Here is a 23701-nt window from a genome sequence, read left to right on the forward strand (position 1 = left end):
ATAAAGTAATGCTGATTAAAATGTATGTGAACTCAACATACTCAATTTACAACAAGGTATGCGAGAATATGATTAATTTTAAGAGAAAAAGAAATGGAAAAGAAGTAATTTGTCCTTGACCACAGCTTTTTACTAAGTTTTATGAACTATTCTTTTATTTGTGAAATTGATATCTCATTTACTTTCGAAATCCCACAGTTGATTTGTTGCAATTTATGAAATTAATAAAAAAGTCAATCATGTCTATATTTTTGTTCACTTTTAACTGTCATGAAAGCAAAGGTTTCTCAGCTTTCCTAACCTAAAGCATTTCTTTAATTCATTTTATCTCTTTTCAGCAAAAAGTCAGATTGCTTTATTTTTTTCCATCTTCTGGTTTTAACTGACTACCTTTATCAAACTGGTAATTCATTCTTCCTCGATGCACTGCATAGTTTGGGGCATGTATGCTAAAAACAACCTTCTTGTTGCCTCTGCTGGTTCATTCCCATGGAAGGATGGAGGACTATGTGACTCTGGACAAGTCAAAAGAAGACCCAAGCTTCAGAAGGTCCAGAATGACTCTTGCTGAAGGACCAGACGAGAGCATTATTAAATGACAGAGGCCATTTGCGGGTCTGTATTTGGAACTCCTGCCGCTGACGCTAGAAGTGAAGCAGAGCTAGTAGCAGCACCTGCAGGCTCTCCCATCTCACACAGACTGTCTGCATGAACTTCTTCCTTCCTGACCCCTTTTGAGGTCAGGCATTTAGCACGTATTTCAATATTATCCAATAATAATTCAAAAAAATAAGAAATTACATGGCCAATTCCTGCTGGAATAAGTAAAAGTACGTGTGGAAGACTAAGCCCAGGCCCAAGTAGAGGAGGCAGATGCTTCTTGAACCAAAACCTGGAAGACCCAAGCTACTTACTTCACCAGTATTGGGAACCAGGGGGAGAGATAGAAGAGGGGCAAGGTGACTGTGCGGGCTCTAACAATACATGATTATAATTCTTCCCTCCCAGGCTTGTAAGGTGGTTGGTTACCTCAGCCTACGTGGCCCAAAACTCAGAGGAAGGGACGGGAGAGGTGAACGCTACCCAGAAAAGCTTTACCTCGGGGTCTGTCTCTTCCACCCTCTCCACCACACGTGTCAGACCATGCCACAGGCAAGGCTGTGGGCTGCCTGGCAGCCACCACGTCTCACACCCACACAGCTCAAACAAGGATGAACAAATTTGCCTGCAATGCTCCTCATAAACAAGGCACCTGCACCCAGCCTCCGAGGGTCAGTGTCGGAGCGGGTATCGTGCGCCCGTAAGCAAGGCTCAACCACGTTTAGCAGCCACTCTCAGGGAGTATAATTAATCGTTTGTTTAATGATAATCATTTATGCAGCTGAAGTTTTGTCCCTGCCCATGTCAACAGCCACACATCCTACTCCCAAGTTCAGCTTTGGCTGGGAAGGAAATGGCACAGAGATAATCCCTGATAATCATTGTTTTCTGGTACTTCCCACATTAGGGATTTCTCCCCTTCCACATTAGCAGAAAAAGTCATTCTACAATCTCATTGGCAAAAAATATACTTTCACACAGTTGTCAGCAGTGGCATGAGATCCAGTGCAGGTCCTAAGACACACAAAGAAAGATCTCAGAAGAGATGGATGAAAATCACTCCTGCCTGTTTCAACAAGGCTTTCCATCTGCTTGAAGCAAATTCTCATATTTTTATCCATGCCAGAACAACCTCCAAGCCCCACCCATGCCAGAACACCTCAGTCTTGTTAAACAAGTTTCATTTATACACGTTCAGCATTTAAAGAGCTCTGAAAAAAAAATATCTGCTCAGCACAAATGCTCCTTAAGTAAAACAGAAGTCGTGAAAATGCATTGGAAATTCAGGTGCAAAGTTGCATTGATGACATATTCCTGCCACGGAGAAGCACAGGATATACTGAACAGCACCAGCCCGAGAGATGCCATCAGTACTTCTACAGCTCTTCTGCTCAGCTCAGTATGGAAATGAAGGATTCAGCCTGCATGGTCACAGCATGGAAACTGAACTGCTGCATTCACTACAGAAACTGGAGCTTGAGAACTTCAACAGAAAACCAGCCTCTAGTTCTCCTAAATAAACTCTCCCTGTTCAAGAATTCAGCAAGGCATCTTAATAAGCATCACTCATGTTCCTGAGGTGCTCGGGATCCCACAGGTACGTCATTATTGTTTTTGCTTTATGTGATTAAATACCCTAGAATGAGAATTGAGCACCTCTGTGGCGGAAGTTTTTTTATAAGTATGTTTATAAAATTATTCATATGAGTCCTAGCCAACCTCTCATTTGGCAAGGTAGACCTGAATACCAAACATCCTAACAGTATTTGCCTCGTGCAGTTGGGTTTGCAGTGGTATTCCTTGAACAGCCAATTCTGTGCGATCGCTATCAGGGACGGGTGAAATCAGAACCACGTAGGTCCTTGAAGTGCGACCAAAACTGTCAGCTTTCTCCAGATCCCAGATCTTGTTAGACGAAGCATCTGAGAAGATAATTTACAGCCACCTGATACTCCAGTTGTCGGCGTCCTGGCCACAGCTACTTACTGTTAATTAATCGCTGCACTACGAGGATAGAGTTTTCCCTTCAGAGAGCTCTTTCGTGCCCTGAATACAGACATTAAATACCTTGAGAGAAACGTGCAGAAGAAAACCCAGATGCTGCGGAGGAGCAGGGTGACAGAGCTGCCCGCATCCCTCCCCAGCCCCTCGGGTCAGCTGCGCCCTTGGAGAGGCTGACGTCAGTCACGGCGTGAAAGACCAGCAGCATTTTACGCAAGATATACACGACTACGAAAGCACTAATAGTGGTTTCCTCCTGAGCACTGACGACAGCTGCAAGGGAACATGTCAGGGAGCAGGCAGAGGACGGGCCAGCGGCTGCACAGCCTGCCAGAAGGAGCCACGTTCCCCTAGACCCGCCGGTCCAGGTCGAAGCAGCCACAACTGCTGGACGAGGTGCCCAAAGCGAGGGGTGCTGCCGGTCCCTCTGCCAGCCCCGGTGCCTCTGCAACACGTTCTGCTGCTGTGTTAGCTGGTGCGAAGCCTGGCCAGGTGCCTGCATCCTGAGCATCCTGCTCAGGGCTGTGCTGAAACGGGAGCCCGCTCCCCCCCGAAGGTGGCAGGTCACGGTACGCTATGCATATTGCAGAGGCCTGAAAACTAACGCCCGTGCAAGCTGTAATCCAGCCTGCTCCAGCGAGCCCTGTGGCAAACCCTCTCGCGCCGCGGCGCAGCCAGTATAGTCTTTCCTTCGGAAAATGCTAACTGCCTGTGACGTCCTTTCTGACTCCAGGCGAAACGGAAACCTTCCGCTCCTCAGGGGGAGGCCAACGTGAATGAATGAAACCCAAATGCTGGCATAAGATATGAAGGATATGAAGTTGAAGCCACATTTCCTCTCTCACTGCTGCATCTCAGAGCTGCAGTCCCTGGGGAAGGACAGGAGCGACACTAGGTGTCACACAGGCACCCCGTATTGCCTTCCCCAGTGACTCACCCAGCTGTAACAACGCTTCCGCTGCTGTAGGGCTGGCTGTCAGTGCTTTTCGGTCTTAAATCAACAGCAGTAGTAAATCTGTTTATTTTGCTGGTCTTAACCTGGAGAATATAAAGTTCCATTTGCACGTGCCCGGATGGTATTGTTTGTAGCCCTCCAGCCGTGACCATTCACCGAGAGGGCAGCTTGTGCCTGCAGTAAGAACTACAAGCTGTAAGCCTTAAATACATCTAACCTCGGTGGGAACAGACCCAGCGAAACCACGGTGAAGTAAAATTTCTGGGCAAAAAGGTTTCCCCAGGTTGCTTAAGCAGCTCCAAGTCAAGTTTGGGTTTCTGCCAGGCTTTCCCCCTCCCCTCTCTCCTCTCCCAGCTTTTCCACAAATGCATGTCACTTTCTTGTCATGAACCATCATGCTACATCTTATGCTGAAAGGAGATTTACCAGCTGATCCGAGATCCAGCTGTATGAATTAGTAAAGGTGAATATTTGCCACACGTGCTTCATAGCAGTAAATGCATAGCTACATTGCAATCCTTCTTATGCACCGTTGGAAGAAATACAAAACTTTTCCTCAAAATTTCAGACAGAGAGGCAAATTAGGTCAGGACAGGAAGGGAAAGACTCTTAGCCAGCACAAATTAATTTAGTTGCTTTACAACAGTGGACAGTTTTGCCCAAGAGCCTGGTTCGCTGCAGCCACAAAACCCCAACAAAAGAGGCAACAAGTTAAATAAATGCCAGCAAGGGTCCAGCCTTGCTCGGAGCAAGTCTTGCCTTTGCTCTGGCACTTCCTTGAGGCTTTTTCTCTGAATAAGTTAGCAGGCTCAGCTAGGATGTAAGTTTTCAACTAATGTAGCAGCAAATTAAAAAATAGGTGTGTGAAAGCTAGAAAAACAACATCGTACTCACTGCTTATTCCTATGAATTCCTGAGACTTATTTATCACAATTCTGAATCTAACACATGGCAAAGCTGAAAAGTAGATAAAACTAACAAGGAAAACTAATGTCTAAGCTAGTGCAGAGAGAAAACAAATCCCAAACATTATCTTCTGCATTCACAACCAAGCAAAGCACCAGACACAGCCACTTAAGAGCCAGAACCAAGAAAGCTCAATGAACTGCTTGAAATGCATGGTAGGTATTTAAAAAGAACAATTCCTTTTTTCTTTTTTTTCTTTCTTTTTTTTTTTCTTTTTTAAGAATAAAACAGCAAAACATGTTTCCAGCAACAAGGAAATACGACAAGTTACCCCATCCCGAACACAAAACACACGGTAAAGAATGGAGAGGAGAAAGAATAATGACATTAGAAAGACTTACTGATCTAATGGAAGAGCTGCTAATAAAAGTTACTGGGAAACCAGCTGATTTCTGCCTACTGTCACATTAGTTGAGCTAACTACATTAGACTAATGTAGTCCTTCTACCTCGGTGTATCAAACTGAATTAGCATAAGAAAATGTTTCCATCGAGAACAGCCTGGCACTGCCTTGTGCAGTACACAGACCTTACGTGCTATCTATGCTAACACATGACTGACAGTATTTCCTTCCAATGTTTCATTAATCGTATCCTGGACATTTATCATGACTTAAAATCTCACTGCTTTTCAATCCAAATTAGAGTTAAAACAGTAACACCTTATGTTATAGGCAGTTATTTCTGGTTTTGTTCTTTTGACAGCTGTTAATACAGGTTTTTTTTTTTACCTTTACCATATTACATCAAAAAGAAACTAGTTACTTTCAAACAAAAACTAGCAGAGTTCATTTTTAGAACTATGATTTTTTAATCATTTCCTCAAAACATAAATTCATCTAAAAGCACACACGCTGAAAATGCTAACAACTGGCTGACATTTCACATGCCACTCCAGTTCCCTGCACTAGCTCTCTGCTGCCTTTTCTTGAGCTGCGAAAGCAGAGCTTTTGATTTACGAGCTAATTAAGTCTTAAAAAAAGAAGAACAAGAAGGAGAAAAAAAAAACCACCCTTGGTCTTAGTTGTTTTTACTTACCACTTCTTTCTTCCCAGGCAACAGAGCGAACGGATCAACTGGGCAGCCACTGCAACCTGCAATATATATAGACAGGTGTTGAGCAAAGTTTGCTTTCATCACTACGCACTAACATTCCTATTTTACAGTCCGGAGGCACTGCCTACCTGCAACTTAATGATCACAATCAACCTTTTTTTAGCAGGAGTGGGCAGCACCCGAGAGTGATAAAACCACAGGCTATTTCACACTTATCACATTCTAAAAAATGTCCCATCAGCATTTAAGTAGGAGTTGCTAATGTGTTCATGTGAGTGCTACGGGACGGTTTATTCCAGCCTGAGAAATTGCAGCCTGCCTGATCATTCAGCAATTTTTTTTTTTTCCAATAATAATTTTCAAACAATATTTTGCGATCTCGAAAGCCTGTCAAGAGGGTGCGAAGAAGAAGTAGTACTGTTATTTGTCTGTTCGGGCGCCTATTAATCTGCCTAAGGAGAGCAGCGAGGGAGAATCAGATAAAACGCGGTGTAAGTAAGAAACACGTAAGAACTTCTTTGAGAAGAGAGGATGGAGTTTCCTTCTTATCAGTGCTCCGTGTTTACAATTAAGGCAAACTCATTAGCATTTTGGCTGCGGTTCTCCTTCTAAATGAGATTTAAAGATGTAAGGACACCTTTGATAATTGCATTCAGAATGCTATCAAGGAAGAAGACTATGATAAAGAGGCACGTTATCCAATAAATACAGTAAGCTATTATAGATTAGGCACAGAAGTCACTGGCATTGCTACCTGTTTTACTGGTGATTTTAATGGGGAGCTTGAAGGGCTGCATTCGGCACCTTTTGAATTTTTACTGTCTCAACGTGCGACCAAGAAAATAAGCTGTAAAGCAGCAATTTGATCAGCAGATCTCCTTCATCTGCGTGTACGCAGCCGTATCCCCCTGCAACTCAGTGACTTAGTAACTCGGCGAGAAAAATAAAACTCTTGCTTCTTGCACCTTTCAACCCGGTAGAGACATGCAGCCTTTGGTGCTGGGAGCCAGAACTAAGTCTTTGCCTGTATCAGTGTCAGAGATGTCTAATAAGTGCTGGTTGTGGAGCCTCCACAGCCCCGTCTGCAGAACCGCCGAGCTCCTGCCACGGACCTGCTGGTGTAAAGCCAACCACCGCCATGGCCCTGACTAGGGGTGGTGATGGAGACAAGGAGACCTGAAACGAGCCTGAAGAGGAAAGAAGTGATAGGAAAAGAAGTGATAGGGAAAGAAGTGACAGGAAACAGCCCCAAGGTCCATTTGCACAGGCTCAGTTTCCTTAACGGAAGCGTACTTTAACATCACCTTTAAAAATAGCCGGTTATAAACGATGCCCTGCATATCGGAAGTCAGACGAAGCTTTTAACTGGGAAAACCTTGTGTTTCTGTGAGCTGTGGTTTATTAAGTCCTGAGTCACTGTTTGTGAAACCCAGCTCTGACGGTGAGAAGTGACGAAGTGCCCAGCTGGGGCTCGGCTGGCACATGGTGACGTCTCCGACAGCATTTTTATTCCGACGCTGTTCAGTCTATTTGCTAAGCACAGTCCTATGCACTGACCACGCTCATGCTTTAGGCAGGGATCAGACCCATTGTGTTCCCCCAAAAATACTTTTGGAAAGAAGAACACGGCCACTTAGGGAGACGCAGGCAATGTAGAGGCTGTCATTGGCAGTCCGGGGCAGATTTTCCGTAGTCAGTGTGGAACAACCTCCATAAGCAGCCACAAGGGATGAAGGCAGGTCTTAGTTATCCCAGAAGCCTTTCCCTTGTTCAGGATCAGAGGAGAAGGGGCTGAAACTCTTCCCAAGACACCAGGCAGTGACAGCTATAGCCCAGTGCACTAACTTAGCATGCTTCAGGAACAGATTCAAGAGAAGATGCTACTGAGGAAAACTAACCCAATGCTCCTTTTCCCCCCTTTAAAGGTTTATTTTGAAGCAACTGCCCTAACGTCAGAAAATATTCCTGAACAGAGAACATTTAATAAAACAAAACAAGCAAGCGAATTTCAGGTGTTAGGATTTCCTGTCACAAAGGTGTTGGATTACTCCGCAGTTACCTGGGATCAGTCTACATGTCAGCCTAAAACCCACCTGAGACAGTTCTGGGTTGCACAGAAAATGTCTCAAACACAGAATGAGAAAAAAATTCCTGGCATGTGCAAATCCCGTGAGAGCTGAACTCTGTCCAGGCACTGTTATATGTTGCAAGAAGCTATAACACAGGAGAGAAACACGTCTGCATAACAGGCTTCTGTGCTACAAGGTCTCTCACGGCCTTCTCACACAAACGAGAGGCTTGCTGGGAAGGTGTCAACCCCGTTCAGATTTAAGAACCAGGCCCTAGTACAGTAAACCAAGTGTACCTCAGTCACAACTAAAATCTACGTAAGTGAAGGTAGGTAGCAGAAATGGCCCTCTGTCCTGCAAAGGTGTCAGAGCAGCCGGGGTGTGTTTCCACTAACCGTGACATGCACAAAATCGAGTTGGCTCTTTCAGTAGACAGACCTCCAAAGGGTAGCAGGCATGAGGGAGACTCTCAGCTATGATCAGCAGAGGAAGTATTTCTCTTACAGTTGAATTTAACTTTCAGTGTTCCAAAGAATGCACTGCTAAACATTTACTGGGTATTCAGGATGCTGGGAAACTAGAAAACAACTCTGTGGCTCTTTGCTGAAGAGAAGTGGTATTGTCTGTGGCATTTGGAAACAACATTGTCCGTTTCAGCCTGTTCAGAAGTCTGGAACAAAGGTGGCTACCTGCACTTGGGAGCTGCAGTAGTTTGAATTAGCCTTTCCTCTTGCAGATATGTAAAACCACAAAGCGCTGACCAATAAAGAGAGAGATCGGTGCTGATTTCAATGTGAAGTACAGCCACAACAGCTATTTGGGTAAGGACTTGCCCCTGCTCAGCTGAAGAGCACCTTCTTGCATTGCGCAGCTACTTACAAGAGTTTAAGCTCTGGCTTTCTCTATTGTCTGAAAAGTATTCAACATGTAAACGTTTTAACCATGCAGTTTGTTAATGAAAAAGCCCAGTCAGATATTCATTGTGATTGTTAAATTCCACATTGACGTACAGCTGGGTATTTTCTAGCAATCAATATTTGTAACAGGCTCTGTCCCTGGCGTTATATAGGATGTCTCGATTTAACAAAAGAATGCAAACTTTTTTTTTTTTTTTTTAGTTGATTACCTCATTCGTATTCCATTAGGAAGTGTAAATTTGTCTTTAAAAATTCAGTGCCTACCAGGAAATTGTCTGGTGGGCATAGCTGCAATGCAACCTGAGAACATTCGTTTTTGCCCAAAGTTTCTACTGTAGCCAGAAATAGTGAAGAACTTACAAGGCTGCTTTGACAGCAATAAGAAACCACCTGATTGAATGTATAAAGAATCAGAATCCTATCACAAGGTTCTTCATTACAATACTGTCTCTCACATTAATGATATGCAAAAGAACTAATGGAGTTATTGTAGTTAACATACTTCGGGAGCTGAGTAATGAGTAAAGTCATAAAGAGGCAGCAGTCAACAGAGTCAGTGCCAGGAATGGGAGGGAGAAATAAAATGCAAAGTGAAGGAGTCAGAAAGAGAAAAACTACAGAAAAGGCTTTCATAGATAAAAAAGGAAAAGAAGTATTTCAATACAGGACAGTTTTTATGAAGGACTCATATGGCCAACAATTTTAGACAAAGTGATGAGTCTGAAAGGAAAGAGGGACCTGGTTTTGTAATAACTGAGCAGACCCTTCACTATAGAGCCAGTTCATTCTCATTACAACATGCTTCAAATATTTTAGTCGGTACAAACGCATCCTTGGGAGACAAGCTAGTGGGGTTTGTTGTTCACATCCTCCATGATAGCTGTTTTTCCATCAAGGACAGAAATGACAATTGTTTTTATTCTTGTTGGAGACCCTAAATACGTCCTACCCTCTCCAGAGAAACACGACAACAGACAAAATGGTACAGACACAAATAGGGCTTGTGCAAAACAGCACCAGCACGAGCCTGAATTTGATTTCAGTCAGAATGCTAAAAATATTAATTGTATCAACCACTTTGAAAACTAAAACCCGGATACATTTAAAAAAATATCTTAGCAGTTCGGAACTTTTATCATTTGTCTTGAACACTTAATTAAAATTTGAGAAATGTGCATTAAAAAAACAGAAAAACTCCAGAACAAAGATCTGCTGAGTTCTTTAGGGTAAGAAATTTTTAATCACAAAAGAAACCCAATATTATTCCCCTCTTGCTAACCTTTCCTTACCCTTTTTATAGTCTCACCCCTACCCCACGTCCCCCTCTCTTTCTCCCTTCTGTTCAATCTGTCAGCCAATCTTGTATTCCACATCCTCCTGTTGCCTCCCATTTTGGACACATATTAATGAATGCAAACAGCATCTTCCCAAGAAACAAGTAATGGGGAGGAGGAAGAAGAGAAGAAGTGAAGGGAAATGTGAGAGCTCTTAAATAAATAATAATATTTACACTCTTATGTAAACCTTAATTTACAGATCTCAAAGTGCTTCGGGAAAGTAGGTATTGTTAGCTCCTTTATTATTCAAAGACAGTTCAAAGACTCTTTTCTTTTTTTTTTTTTTTTAAATCCATTGTTTTCTTCCTACACAATTTGTTAACCCTTGGCTGACACTGGACGTGGTGTTGCCGGCAGCAGGATGAGCCAGTATAATTACCAGGCAGCCAGCCGAGTGTGTTTACACTGCCGAGGAGACTCATCTCACATTCCCAGCCTGTCCACTTCTGCTGCCCATGGGCTGGCCGGCCCGCTGGCCTCCACGTGCCACTCACAGGGCAGCTTGCCGCTTACCATAGCCATGCTTATTTGTCTTCTACCTAAATGACTTCTGCCTAAAAGGTTGATTTCAGAGTGACTTAGTATGAGGATTTTGTTAAAATAAGTAATCTCCCACAAAGATGCTACTCTTTCAAAAGGCGAATAGGTACTAATTTTGTATTGGAATTACACATTTCAAGTATTAAACACCTCAAATTCCAGTTTAGAAATTGAATTTTTTTTTTATCAGTGACAATGTTTTGTTACTTATTGTTGCAGAATCCTTGGCAGTATCTCCTTTCAAAATTTTTGTCCCTGAGATGGCTTTTAGACAACTCGGCTCTGGTTGAATTACTAAAGCTGACGTGTTGCCATAAGGCCAGAGAATAAATCTCTTTTCTTTAAACTTACTTTCCATACAACTAACTATCCAACGTGATAATTTTGTATGTAACTTTAAATGAAATCTCTAAAATTAACAGTAAAATTAAGCTCTCTGGTATCTAATAGATACTCTATCTGAGTAACATTCCATAAAATGTAGTTCCTGAACATGAATAGTTTGTGATTATCAGCTAATATTTCTGTCGTAATAATCACTAATGGACCTCAGGTCAAGTTTTTCAAAGAACTCAGTGCAAGGATGGATTTCTCAGGAGTTAGCGCTACAGTAATTTTCTTATTGCATTTGACAAACTAGTTTTGCTGCATAGTTGTAGGATCTTGTAATTAGAAGACTTTTCTGTGCCACACATCAGAAAAATGTTTTCCTTCTCTCATAGCAACTTCTCCCAATTGCACCTATTCCCCATAAACTATTTTAATCCAATCCTGCTATCACCTGTAAAAACTACAGGTAGTTTTGGAGGATTTTAGTCTAGTAAAGATGATACTCTGCATGACACAGGAACTGAACCTGTCTCCTTGTAGTTTAAATTGGATGTTGGTCCTCAGCCTTCACAACAAACAACATCCAGAGAAATGTAATGGCAGTCCTTCCCTTCCCTTCCCTTCCCTTCCCTTCCCTTCCCTTCCCTTCCCTTCCCTTCCCTTCCCTTCCCTTCCCTTCCCTTCCCTTCCCTTCCCTTCCCTTCCCTTCCCTTCCCTTCCCTTCCCATTTCTATTCCCACAGACTTTCCATAGACTTCAGGTGCCCATCTTTAAGATGTACACAATGAGTGACCTCACTGGAATAAGATGACCATCTCTATCTGTTAATGGTACAGCTTCTTGTAAACCTTTGCAAATAAAGATCTACCACAAACACAGTACTTATTGCAGTTCTTATTGACTTAGAGGAACTTACATACATTTGCCTGTATGTATGTAGGACATATGTTCTAGTTAATCCTTTCACACAAAATATTTTTGGCTTTTTGAAGGGGTATTACAGGAGTAATGAGAGCAATGTTTGCTTTTCCAAAGGAAGGATTCCATTAACGTAGGGACACACAAAGGAGAACTTTAAGGTATTGAATAAATCTCTGAACTTTGGGCTTAATGCTGGCAGAGAGAGACTTTGAGCAGTGAGGCAGGGAAAAGTAACCAAGGAAGTTAAAAAAGAAATCAAAACAAAATATTCCCTGACCTGTTGTTAAGCTGAATTCATGAAACAGGAATTTGAGCATTTCTGGTGAACACACAGCGATACGTCAAGGATATGTGACTCCATCATTAACATTTTTTCCTAATGCAAACTTCGGCTTGTCACTCAAGCCAAAAGAAGTAGTACAAAAACAGAGGCAACCTTCTCGCTGCAAAGGGCGGATGTTGTTAACTATTAAATTGAACAATTCCTCTGCATAGGAAGACGCAATTTTATGTCTCTAAAACAGACCAATTGATAAAGCTCTGGGTACATAGTTTGGTTGCTCTCTAAAGTCTCTTCAAAAGCCAAACTTAAGCCCCAGTCTTGTGCTTATTGATGATCATAAATTTCCTGGCGTAATATGATGTAAATGAGCTGATGATTTGAGTCTTGCTAAGTATCTCTGTCACTCTGTATGAGCATAACCTTAATAATCCATTACTCAGCTAACGCCCCTCCTATAAAATCATTGCAGTATCAATAAAGTGACAATAACACAAAAATGAGACTTCCTTAACTTGAAAAACAAGTGTTTCTTTGTTTGAGAAACAAGCATAAATTACTGCTGTGAGAAGACAAGAATTGCTTCTTAACTGTTCTGGAAGGACCTTTTTTTTTTTTAACCTGAAGGTAACAAATGTCATTTTGCATATATTAAGATTTAAACAGGCTTCTCTGTTACAGATGATGTGTAACCCAACACTTACAGAGTTGTAAAACTGTAACTTTATGCTAATTTCCATAAATTATGTAAAGCCCATTTACAAATATGTTACGTGCCGTCCTTGATCCCCGCGCTATGATCTGATTGGCCTGCTATTTATTTATCAGCTTGGTCTCCAAATGCCTCATAAACTGTTAATGGTTACAGGAAATATGATTTGATTTGTCTTCTCTCCTTCTAACCTTGAAGTTAGTCACAACACATGCCACATATGACATTAGTGTTCCATTTCATCGTTGTACGAGTTTAAAAACATCCGTAGAGCTTCTTTATTTGAAAAACGTTATTGAATAAAAGAGGATGAAATACAGACATTATATTCAGAGATATTTCAAAACAGACATTTTTGAGTAACTATTGGATGACGTCTCCACATACTGAAGCTCTTACCGGATGTAATCGGTATGTTTGCAGTTATTCCTTTCACTGGAGCACAGTGTCAGGACTCATGACCGGGACTCTTCCAGCCTAGCTGCACTAAGGGCAGTAGGGCACCGCGACCAAAGCCTGTCTGAGGTGCTCGGGGACCAGCAGTGCCGCTGGTGTGCCAGGAGGCAGCCCCAGAAGTGCTGCAGAGAATGGGAAAGTCCCTGGTCCTGCAAAGGTGTTTGGTGCACACCCCGACAGCTATGCAGAGGACTGGGAAAAATTCAGCTGCACTTTCTAGATGAAGGCTGCAGAGAATGTGGTATCTTGTGAAACACATGGGTATTTCTCTTAAAGGAATAAATAGGAAGTACACAGATTCAGAGGAATGCAGGAAAATGGGAACAGAGCGAACTGTTGAGGTTTCCAGTGGAGTTTACGATGTGATTGCACGCACCAAATGTACAAGACTAGACCCAGTCCCCTTCTCTCTGCTTTTACTCACAGAAGTAGTTCATGTAAGTGTTGTTACTAGCTGCAGCTGCTCTTTCAAGTCTACGATGCATCTCATGCACTTACCTGCGAAAACGAAGCACTCCTGCACAGTAGGAAAGGATGCAGATTAACAGCGACGACAGCAAAGGGTAGCATGGGGCAGAAGATATAGCTCATGCAAACCACTTATTTGTAACCAAGCATGTTATTACATCTGTTCTATTGACTTACTGATATTTCCTCAGTAGAGGCACTGCTTCTTGTTGCATTAATCCCACCCCTTTCTAATAGGTGTAGTATTCACTACGTAGACGGATTCAGCTAGCTTTTGGCACTCTGAGGATTAAAACAGCCCATAAATGGTATTTAATGCAAAGCCAGCACGATCTGTTGAGGAGGCATACAGAACAGTTTCCAGCATCTCTGATGTATTCTGTAAAGAAGATACATAAGGCTAAATGTGTCTGATACCAATATAATAATATCTGATGTCTGTAGAGTGCATTTCACATTAAAGGGAATTAATCTGCTACAGCATGCTGAAGATGTAAGATTAAGAGAGAGATACAACTGGCTGAGAGAAACTCCCGATGAAGGACAAGTTAATGCTACCTGTGGCAGACGTCACACCATACGTGACATACCAACACTTCCCCACTTCCCTATTTTGCAATCTTAAACTTTCTAGATTTTGGATGGTCCTGAGTTTAAAATTGTTTTTTGAAGGGGAGTCCAGGGAAACATCCACCTTAAACAACCATTTCTGAGAACTGCCTGTGCTTGAAAGCGCTTTCTTGAGAGAAGTGGCTTAGTGCCAGCTCTGTCCACGCTGGTAAGCACAGGAACATTCAGGTGGCCAATGTGAGAAAGCTGAAAAAAATTCTACTGAGCTGTTCAAAATGTGCCACCTCTCGGCCAGGTGACAGCATCGCGTAGCATCGACCCATGGAGCAGCTCCCTCTGACTTTGGGGTAGGTCAAGGCTGCCCACTGCACCCCAGCTTGCACTACTGCCATTGGAAACAACGTTTGGGGCTTAACCAAGACCTAAGAAAATGGTGGAAATCTTCCTGCCATAGCCACGGGCCCTGCTTTGATGCTCTGCTCTGAGCTGGACCGCGCATACCACCGTCAGCGCATCTCCTCACCAAACACCTTCCTCCTCCTGCTCCCAACCCCGTGACACCCCATCCCAGCTCAGCCTGACCACAGCAACCCACAGCGCTCTGCTTCTGGAGGAAGAGCTGGCACCATTACAGCCAGGAGCAGACAGACCTCTACTGATGCCCTAAAATCACCGACACAAGCCCCAGCACAGGGCTTGGGAGCAGTGCGTCCCGTCGCCTCCGCAGACACTGCCTCCTGCAGTGGGACGCACGGCAAGCGCCCGCAATGGGACCCCCTCTGAGAGCAACCAGGGGATTCACACCTCGGCAACGAGGAAGAGCTGGCAGGGCTGGGGAACGGCACAATAACGCCATTAAGCCCCATAAATGCGCATCTGACAGTCTGGTAGTTATTCGCAAGGTCGTGCCTGCACCGAGGGAGGGAAGGAGGACGATGGCTCGGGTGTTCCCAGGAAGGTTGCAGCTGTTAATGTGTAAGCTGCTCCTCACCCACGGCCAGCAGCAGGTCCAGCTGTGCTGCGATTTGTTGCCACACACACGGAGCTGTTGGTCAGCAGCTCTAGCAGTCAGGGAGAGACGTGCAGAGCTCATCCTCCACCAAAGTGTTTACAGCTTGCCAGAAGGAAAGACAGTTCTCAGATCTGGAGATGCAGAGATGCAGACGTGCTGCTGCTTTGTCTGTTCCATAGATCCCGGTGATATAGCAAAGCCACTCACAGATAAGAAAACGCATAGTTTTTTTGTGGGCTTTGCATCGCAGGGATTTCTAGAAATGTTTGCGAGATACAGCTCCACTTTTTCTTTATTTTTTTTTTCTTTTGTTTTTGGACAGTCTGGATGCTAAGGCCCTTTCTGCCACAGCATTAACTTTGTCAGATGGGAACAAGCCTCAGTAAAGGAATGTTAGCCTTGGCTAGGTATTCAGAGTTAAATTTTAATTTAACCTGTGGTGTTAGAGCTACAGAGGAGTTGCTAGCGGTTGGAAGATGCTTCTGCCAGGAGGACAGCACATAGCAATTATTGTCTCGATAAGCTACTCCACCTAGACTTCTCCAGCTAATGCAATATCAGTTTACTGCTGATATTCTTGCCATCCACCCTTTCTGCACTTTATATCTTCATGTTTAGACTGATTCATAGTATTATAGTCCTCTTTTTTTTTTTTTTGGTATGACCCACTGAACCCTGTCAATACTGACTGACATATGTCAATCAGATAGCTCTTCATCTGTGTCCCACTTCTCCTACAGATCGAAAGATTTTTTTTTCCTTTTTGGGAATATACTCAACATTTCACAAGAAGCCAGATAAGGAATTCAGCAGGCCTAGAAGATAAATGTTTTCTGTTTTGTTTCCAAAAAGTTGTGGTTCAGCACAATTACCTCCATTTGATTTCCTTTTCTATCACCCTCTATATGTTAATAATTCTTACCCTATAAATTGCTCTGAAACCTTGTACCATGAGATATCTGTATTGGTTTGATCACTGGTTTGTTCCTTCTTACAAGGAAAACGTACTACTTTTGCTATTCCCAGTCATGTTATAGCCCTCTTGGACCAAGTTATCTGACCCAGTTCCCCATGCCCGTTTTTCAGACTGTTCACAAGTAACCAGGCTTCCCAGTGCATTTCAGCTCTTGCTTCCATTTCGGATATGGTCGACATATTCCCATGTCTCCAACCCTAGTAGCTACCCTGCATTTTACTCTCTGAAGAATACTCTTTCTTTCCTGCTTTCTTCCTCAGATATGCAGCTAACCTTGCGAACAACAGGAGACACAGATACCCACATAGCCAGATTTCTTTCAGTGACAAAGAAAGTAAGAAACCGTCCGAGCAATATTCAACAAACACACTTACCTACGGAATAATCCTCCATGTGCTTAGGTGCGTAAGTAAAGACTAGATTAACTGCTATTTAAAGATAAAACACACCTGTCATTCCCACAGACAGGAAAGGGGTGTACAGAGGATTCCTTCTGCTTTACACTTGTGAGAGAAGCTTTTTGAGGTCTAGGCTTTTGAGCATAATTTCATTTTTTAAAATTCCTTTCTTGTATTCTCTTTCATTAGGCAGATCTTGGAAGTAAGAATTGCCTCGCAGAGCATTGCATCACCTCAGCTGCTGTTAAACCAAATAACAACACACAAGACCACACTATGTCTAGGATTGCATGTGGAATATGTGAACTTGCTGGAAACTCTTATTTTCCAAATATAGTTGCACACAAAGCGCTGTGCCAAAATTGCGTGAGAAACAAAAGAGGGGACGCTTTCAGTCATTACAGTAAATAATACTTTCCTGCCTGACAGCAGAGAAATTTTATTTAGTGTGTCATGCAGTGCAGCTGGCGCAGCCTTCATCTGGTGCCAAGTCACACAGCTCGTGCCTCTGAGAAGTACCTGCTCAGTTCGATACTGCTGCCCACAGCCAAAGGCACGGGCAAACAGGGCCAGTTCTGGATAGGAGCTAAACTTGAAGTGGTAGGTCCAGGACAGAGAAAGCCTCTGAGGAGCAGAGAACCGCTCCACAGCCTTTGAGTACAAAAACAGAAACCATAAAAACTCACAGGAAATTTCTCCCTCCTTTCCTGGGAACTTGGTCATGCTTGCTGGTGCAATTTGAGCCTTGCCCAATACAGAAACCACTGCGCAGGAGAACCAGCAGGACGGATCTCAGGGACCCTGGAGAAGGAGGTGGCCACTCTACCACCCTCCACCTTTAAGCCCTTTCAATTAATTTTGTTTCTCTTACATTTGATTCAAAACACTTTCTACAATTTATTTACATTTTGTAGAAGGCCAGCACAGTAAACACTGTCTTGTGTTCAATAGCATTGTGCATAAGAATAATCAGGAATTTGGAAGTGAAATTGGAGAAGACGATGCTCTCCATGAAGCTCAGTGGAATAACGTAATACTCCAGTGTCTCACTGGCCATATATTCAGTCTTTTGTGCATTTCAAGAGAAATTGGAGTGGATCACCCAACCTGCCTTTCTGAAGCATTGCCTAAAACCCAAAGGAGATGGAAAAAGAGGTTAGAGGTGGAGGTGTTCGAGACATTTCAACTCTTAGGGAATGCTGATTTGTCAAAACTCTTTGTGATTCATGCATTTTTTAATGATAAAACTTCTGAAGGAAAGATTTCTTGGACTGGAAATTGGACTGCTGTTCAAACAGGAGGAAAGGTTTGTGGGATGTGAGCCCAGAGGTTTCGTTCATGAGTAATTCCCAGTAAGGCTTGACTGTACATCCTCTTCTAACCACAGCTATTCCATGCAAATGTCTGGGGGCAGTGTCATTTGAATAGCAATTGCTGGGGACAAGAGCTACTTGAGCTCATTTTCATGTAAAAAGATCAAGAGTAGATAACCTGAGCAACTTAGTCAGCAGAGCTAGCTTTGGAGCAGGGATGGCCACCTGGCAGGGGCTTGAAGACACACGTCATTTAGCCCACGTAGTTATCCTTCATACAAAGAGAAACAATCAAAAATGTCAATAGCAACCAGCATATCAAGTTTTCCATGTTTATCACCAAATGAAACGTAAGATTAGAAATGTGTGTCTTTCTCTTAATGGTCACAAAAGAGGGAAAACATTTGCCTTTTTATACTTGCCCATATCAGATGCGTATCATTCTCAGATATAAAAAAGAATTGAGGGCCTGTGCGTGAAAGTAATTTGTATCCTAATAACACCAAGCCACAGTGAAGCTCAGGAAGAAATCTTTCACAAGCAAACAAAATACAAAGGTCATCAAATACAAAAGTTTAAAAGTTAAAAGTTCAAAAAAGGGAAGGAGGAAGAAATAAAAGATAATGGGTATAGACAATAAACGAAGCACCACATGAGGAATGTAGTTAAAAGCTCTGCCAGAATCTTAATATAACATGCTTTATAAGGAAAGTACAAAACAGTTTCCAACTTTGATAATTTCCTTAAACATGTCTCTTCTACTAACTCATAGGAGCAATTTGAGGACAACACATACATATTCCGGGTACCTTAGCAAACTCTGAAATAAATCCACCTTTCTTTGATCATTAATTCATGTTAAAAGTCCTTCTTCTCAACACTACCGCTTTTACATTCATTTGATGCAGATGTTGAAATCTGATTAAATCTAACAGTGACTGTTTACAAGAATACCGAGGAATTGCCAAGAAGAGGTAAAAAGCACTTATGGACATGATGAATATCATCAAAGAACTCAAAGAAAGATCTGTGTGTTTAATGACGTTATTGCAAGCTGGCATTTCTGGTGATACAGACAGACAAGAAAGTACACGATCTCGATGGTGCTGAGGTTAACTGTCTCCATTTGGAAAAATACAACTTCTGTGTAAATCCCCTATTCCCACTGAAGAAGAGAAAAAGATCCTTCAGTATCCTGTATTCAGCCAAATACTTTGCAATGAAACAAAGTAAAATCAATTCCTGTAAATATGATAAATGTAGAGCTGAAGAGAGAAAGAGGGCAAGTTTTCAGCAGATTCTTTCAATACTCCTACTAGCTTCATAGAATCATAGAATGGTTTGGGTTGGAAGGGACCTTAAAGATCACCCAGTTCCAACCCCCTGCCATGGGCAGGGACACCTCCCACCAGACCAGGTTGCTCAAAGCCCCATCCAGCCTGGCCTTGAGCACCTCCAGGGATGGGGCATCCACAGCTGCTCTGGGGAGCCTGTGCCAGTGCCTCACCACCCTCTGAGTGAAGAATTTATTCTGAGTATCTAATCCAAATCTACCCTTTTTTAAATTTAAAATCACTACTCCTTGCCCTATTACTATTCTTCCTGACAAAGAGTCTCCTGCTTTCCAGTAGGTCCCTTTTAGGTACTGGAAGGTCACTCTCTGGGGAGACATTTTATGTGGAAGCACACGTTGACCATCCACTTTAAAACTAGGATTTTAATTGTAAGATATAGCTACTGACCTGTAATTAATTTCCACCACTTCAGTTTGCCTTCCATATTTCTAGATGACCTAGTGACAGAGGTGATAAGTTATGTTGTCATATTTCTCTTCAGCTGGTTCCTTGTTCTCATCCTTTCCCTTATTCTCCCAAGTGTAAAGACCCTCTGGCCACCAGAGCAACAGCAAGATTCATTTCTGGAAAAATGTGGAGACCTCCAAAAGCCATTTCATTCCCCTACATAAAACACTTTATCTAAAATAGATTCATCTGCCTTCTGTAGACACCCTGGAAACCTAGTCTCTTGACTCTCACTGAGTATAAACTCAATGAAATTAAAACTACCATAATAGTCACCATCTTGTTGAATGAAAAAAATAAAAAGCTGAAAAAGGAATGGGGAGATTTTTAACATTATGTATAACTTCCTATGAGAAAAGAGTCACCAGATTTTGTTCTACTGCCACATCTGCCAATGCCTTGCAAAATTCTAACAAATACCTGACATTTATATTTCACTTACCTCCACACAATGACTCTTGCTTTTAACATACAGATAAGGAAGCTATAAAAACCCTGAGCATTACACAAAAGTGCTAGAAGCGGCACTTCAGAGGAATTCATAACCACCATTCTCTCATAACTGGGAATCGAGAGAGGTACTGAAATAGTGAGATTTATCCTCACAGGGTTACTCTTGGAAGCTTCCAGTCAATCACAATCAATGGAGAGAGACCTGCTCTTTCAGAATGTGTTCAGTGGTATTACCGCGGTACCACTGCAGAAAAGCTTTTTTTCTCTGCTAATGGAAAATGCAGTCCACAAACATTTGCTCAATTGAATTTTTTCTCTAAACTCATTTTCTGAACTAATTCAGTATACTGTGATCCCAGCTGACTGATGGGTTACGTCAGAGAAATAACCTTGGCATTTTGATTTCCCAGAAGGCAGTGATAAGTAACTTTCCTGTCCCTTGGACTAGGTTGAAGGACTGGATGACTTCAGATATCAGTTGTGAGGTTCTTCCCTAGGACGGGTCTTCCTGAGAGAAGAGCAGGAACCAGAACCAAACCCATGGTCAGAGCAGCGAGGTAAGGCCAGAAGACAGAAGCAAAGCCCTCTGATTATTAAGGGACTGTCCTTCAAGAAGGAGAAAAGAAGTGGGAAAAAACCACCATGTTTCCAGTTATGATGTAGGCTGGACCAGAGTCTGAGCCTGCTGTCTATCAGTGATCCCTACAGAGATCTGAGATATACATGTGTATATGGAGTCAGTATTGGGTTTGTTGACCTACCGCTAAACCAGCTCCAGATCTGAAATGGTGTACCTGCCTGACCCAAGCAGAGCTGCAGAGGACGTTTTAACTAGTGCAGAGATAGTGCCCACCTAAAGCAGCAATCATCTTTGGAGGCCCTTGCGCTACAGCCATGTTACTGCACTGTACCACAGTCACCTCGCTTTGAGAGTTCAGCTATGACGATGCACAATGCTTTGCAAACATCAGCAGTTGTCACAGGCATGAAGAAAGATTGGGTGTTGACTTTTGAATTACACAGTTCAGAAAAGAAATGCCATGGGATACTTAAACATAGTAAATACTTGGGAACTCTAATTTATGTCTAACTCACAAGAGGGAAACAAATAACAGTGCCCCAAACCTAATGGCATGCAAAGCACGACAAAGGAGACGTTCCCCGTTGCTCAACTGTTGATTGTACATGCTAGAGAAACATGCTTTGCCTCTGGTGACAAACAGCTTGTAAGGTATGAGGAGATTACAAGCCAATGCTCTGTAGTTGCAAACCAACAACATCAACAACAGAAAGGCTGAATTAGATGTTCCCTATTGACAAAAGAATGCCATGCTGAAAAACAAGTATAAATCCATAAAAAATAAAATGTGGTGCAGAAGTATTATAGAAGTTGTTCTCTCCCTCTGAAGTAACTGTGGATTTCTTTCCTGTACAGCTAAAATCCAAAACCAAGCTAAACCTAAGCAACATTGCATGACTTTAAACAAATAAGAGGAAGACTGGGTTTAAAGTAAAGACACCCTAAAATACTTGAGTCTTGTGTAACCGTTTCCATCTTTCCTCAGCAGTGGGACTTCTAAGATTAAATACTAAATTTTTTAAAATGTGTATACCAGACTCATGACATAGAAACCTCCTATTCCGTATAAGGAATAGTCCGGTTTCACCCCTTCTATCAGTTCAAGTCTGTAGCTTGGATTTTCTATAGCATATTTCTGGAATTTACAAAAGAAGCCAAGAGAGGCTGCATCAGCATTGTGCTCTCAGGGGATGTGCCTACAGCTCTGGATCTGTGTGCAAGCTGCAAACTTCTTTTGTACTTCACTACTGTAAGAATTCAGCATGCACTCTAAAACAATTTCAGTTGTTCTAGAAGTAACATTAAGACTTTAAATAGATGCTTTTGCCAACTTTGCACACAGTGCTGATTAAGAAATAGTGATATATGCAGACCCGGATATGACAACTTGTTGCTGTACCTGTAAGCCTATAAAGCTGTATAGTGACGCAATGCAACACACCATCCTAAATACGTCTATTTATTCACATTAAAAAATCTGATTATTCATTTCTATTTAGATTTGTGTAAAATTCATAACTACACTGACATTGTACTACACCCATTTGCCAAAATCAGAAACAAGCCCTCCTATGTCAGTGAAAAGAGTTGTATGGAAGGGGCGTTGCCTCTGGATGAGCGAGTGTTGGCCAATGTTTGTGAATCAAACGCAAAGATAAGACTCTTCTACATCCACAAAAGTGGAAAGGAAGTAGGCAGGTGTTATATATTTGTGGCATTCTCTGTTAATAATAATTGATGCCAGATCCTTTTTTTTCTCCATCCAAATTCATTCTATTAAAAGTTTCATCCTGCTTATATTTTTCAGGATCCCTGACTTCTACAGAATCAGTCTTATATCTAAAGCAAGCAGGACTGTAAGAAAAATTATTTCTTGAGATTACAGTGAAAGTGCCAAGGAGCACATCGTGTTGAAGAGCAGTGCATCTCAAGCTCCTTACTTGCCCCCACAAAATGCTGAAACAGAGCGGGGGTACACCTGAGGGAACATAATTCAAAAGGAGCAAGTGGCACAGCCACATCAGTGCTAAGCAGTGTCCGAACTACAAGTTCTTACGTGACAGGGTGCAGCATTTCTCTAGTGCAACCACTTTGATTTTGGATCCAAGTGTGCAGTTCTGTGTAGAGACACTGCTTTTGAACAGACAAGCTTGGCATTGGCATTACTTCAAGTCCTTCTTGCACATTCTTCCTGTGGCTGGTGCTGACCTGTCCTCTCTGAATGAGCCCAAATTCCACTGTTGTGGAATGAGTCTATTTTCTACATTCCCAAGGACTTCATTTTATTGTGACCACAACTGTCAAGTTACAGGTACACACGAGGGATCACAACATCCCACATTTCACGGTACCTCTTCAGCATCCCTTCGTCCCATAGCTGTTTGTATGGTGGATCAACAGCAATCTTCATTTCTCTGAGCATAATAAAATATTGTAATAGAATTGTATAACAACAATAATGTACATATTTCTTAGTAAAAATAGTTCAATTTCAAAACAAAAAGCTAGCTTTATAAGTAGAGGCTTGCAAGAGACTGCAAGCTGTGAGGTGCAGCTCCCCACACCACAGCCTGTACTGCAGACTACAGAGGCAGCAGCACTCCAGTCACACTTTGCAGCTCTGCAGTTTCCAGAGGAACACATAGGACGCTTATACATAGATATTTTTTCCTGATAAGAGGCTTAACCTTTGGGAAATTGGTGATGCTAACTACTAAAGCCTAAGCTCCATAGTGCTGGTTCTACAATCCTCTCGCTCACCACTCCAGTCATCCTGCAGGAAATCATCTGTTCTCACAGGATCATGTATTTTGCACCAACCAGAGATGTGAAGAAATGTTCTGCAAATATTTTTCATCTCTGTTAGTTCAAAGTACTGCATTTGCTTACACTGCAGCATAAAGCCCCTGTAGAACCATCCCTCTCCTCTTCTACAGCCCTGTAGCCCTGCTATGCACTTGGTAAGCTTTTCACCATATGTAGATAATACA

At 42.4% G+C, this 23701-nt stretch overlaps 1 protein-coding gene and 1 long non-coding RNA gene across 10 annotated transcripts in view; one reads left to right on the forward strand and one right to left on the reverse strand.

Moving 5' to 3' along the window:
* SLC34A2 (solute carrier family 34 member 2) overlaps window positions 1–23701 on the reverse strand; it is a 58998-nt gene that overhangs the window by 12231 nt on the left and 23066 nt on the right. For 5 of the 9 annotated variants that reach the window (XM_080590866.1, XM_080590865.1, XM_080590864.1 and 2 more), the window contains one exon: window positions 5560–5615. The gene's annotated coding sequence lies outside the window, so the exon portion shown is untranslated. Of the gene's footprint in view, window positions 1–3538; window positions 4839–4863; window positions 5529–5559; window positions 5616–5705; window positions 11436–13784; window positions 13987–23701 lie in introns of those variants that run through there. The other 4 variants (XM_080590862.1, XM_080590867.1, XM_080590868.1 and 1 more) reach the window with 4 other exon arrangements.
* Window positions 4–23125, forward strand: LOC308194696. The gene is made up of 3 exons (XR_013950804.1): window positions 4–2197; window positions 16426–16566; window positions 20580–23125. It is a non-coding gene; the product is annotated as an uncharacterized lncRNA (long non-coding RNA).

Source organism: Anser brachyrhynchus (genome assembly GCF_964034855.1).
Source record: "Anser brachyrhynchus genome assembly, chromosome: 4".
Taxonomy (NCBI): domain Eukaryota; kingdom Metazoa; phylum Chordata; class Aves; order Anseriformes; family Anatidae; genus Anser; species Anser brachyrhynchus.